Source organism: Octodon degus, unplaced genomic scaffold, assembly GCF_000260255.1.
Source record: "Octodon degus isolate 3935 unplaced genomic scaffold, OctDeg1.0 scaffold00053, whole genome shotgun sequence".
Classification (NCBI taxonomy): domain Eukaryota; kingdom Metazoa; phylum Chordata; class Mammalia; order Rodentia; family Octodontidae; genus Octodon; species Octodon degus.
This window is the reverse complement of record NW_004524629.1, coordinates 6,479,431-6,481,364: the sequence shown is the minus strand read 5'-3', so window position 1 is coordinate 6,481,364 and position 1,934 is coordinate 6,479,431. Positions and strand designations below refer to the sequence as shown.

At 34.0% G+C, this 1,934-nt stretch overlaps 1 protein-coding gene across 1 annotated transcript in view; it reads right to left on the bottom strand.

Moving 5' to 3' along the window:
- LOC111817276 (GRAM domain-containing protein 1C-like) overlaps window positions 1-1,934 on the bottom strand; it is a 74,832-nt gene that overhangs the window by 25,059 nt on the left and 47,839 nt on the right. The window lies entirely within an intron of this gene.

Here is a 1,934-nt window from a genome sequence, read left to right as displayed (position 1 = left end):
TGTGGTGGTGTATGCCTGTAATCCCAGCTCTTGGGAGGCTGTAAACAGGTGGGTCACTATGAGTCCAATCTAGTAGTGAGACCTTGAACCCCTGTAGACCCTTCCCTAAAATACAAAAAAAAAAAAAGCTATTATAGCCACCAGGATTGTTTTATCCGAACACTATCTAATATATATTGACAACTTTTTTCAATGGTTTTTAAAGTGGTTTCCCTAAAATCGGTGCATTTTTTCAAAATAAATATATACCTCAATAAAACTGATTTTTAAACAATAGCAAAAGTAATACATTCTATGCAAGAAATATAACATTTAAAAAAAGCAATGAGATATTTTTTCCTTCCAATTTCTGTAATGGTAAATGAATAAGTACCACAAGAATATCAGTACGTTAGGAAGTAACAGGACTTGAGTCATTATAACAATCTGAGTCACCAAGAATGGAATAAGAAAATAATGATGCTTATCAAATACTGTTTTACAGATTTTACAACTTTATAACAAGTTATTAGCAAGTCACGTCAAAATTCAAGTAATTAACCAATCAATTTAGGTCACTTTGATTTGTGTATTAACGTCATCTTACTAGCTATAAGATGATCAATTTTTAATTTTTGCACAATTGAATAGCCCCAATTCCTGAAGTTTTGTTTACCAACTACAATATAAGAAATGATACCATGGAAATAGGGACAAAATGAATCAGTGCCATGGACTTATACACCAACCTTGCACAGTAAGGAGTAAAACACATTCAAACAAAGAAGATGAAATATTTAGTTTTACTAAAGAAGTTAGGCATACTATCCATAAGGGAAGTGACAATTAAGACAGTATGTTTTGGGGCCAGGGAGATGGCTCAGTAAAATAAGCGCTTGCCTGGCAAGCTCAAGGGCCTGAGTTCAATCCTGGGTTGCTCAAAAAAAAAAAAAACCAAACAAAAGATTATGTTTTTATGTAAAAATGTCAGGAAATCATTATTGCAAAGCATTCCTTTCTAACAGCTATCATCTTTGACAACCCAGTAATGTTGACATTGCTTTAAAGAAAAAAAAAACAAAAAAAACGACTTTTGAAGAACATACTTAGAACTGCTTTCAGAGCTAGGACTTTAATTTTAGTGGCACATTTTAGACACACAATGACAATATTCATTATAGGGAACTTACACTTGTACATGATATAGCTTGCTTCTTTTTCTTTTTTTCTGATTCCCCTCCTCTTTCTTCAACCCCTTTTCCCCTCCTGATTTACAAAAGCTTTGTTTCAATTTTTCCTATTCTTTTTTCCTGTTCCTTCTTTCCTTTCCCCTCCTCCCTCCCTTGTTCCCCTCACATTTGAACATTTTCTTCCCACTTTCCAATATTTATTATACATTTTGGGCCTTATTTACACTTTTGGTTTCTCACACAAGAGAATACAGGATTTAAATGTGTGTCTGACTTATTTTATTTCGGAGTATGGTCTCCAGTTCCACCCATTTAGCTAGAAATGTCTCAAATTTATCCCTCTTTATGGCAGAATAGCAATCCACTATATTTTTAAAAAACACATCTTTTCTATCCATTTGTCAGCTGGTGACACTTGGATTGTTTCCAAGATTTACCTAATACAAGCCATAGTATAGCAGCATGCTATAAACATGGTTGTGCATATATTGTTGTGGTATGATGTTTTTAATACTTTTGGAAAGATTCAAAAAAGAGAACAGCTGAATCAAACGGAACCTCTAGTTTTAGTTTTTTAGGAATTTCTGTACTGATTTCCACAGTGGTTGCACCAGTCTACACTTCCACCAACAATGGAGACGGGTCTCCTTTTCCCCACAACCCCACAAGCATTTGGTTATTGGTTGATTTCTTGATAATAGCCACCCTTTCCAGGGTAAAACAGAATCTCAGTGTTGTTTCAATTTGTATTTATTAAATTATCAG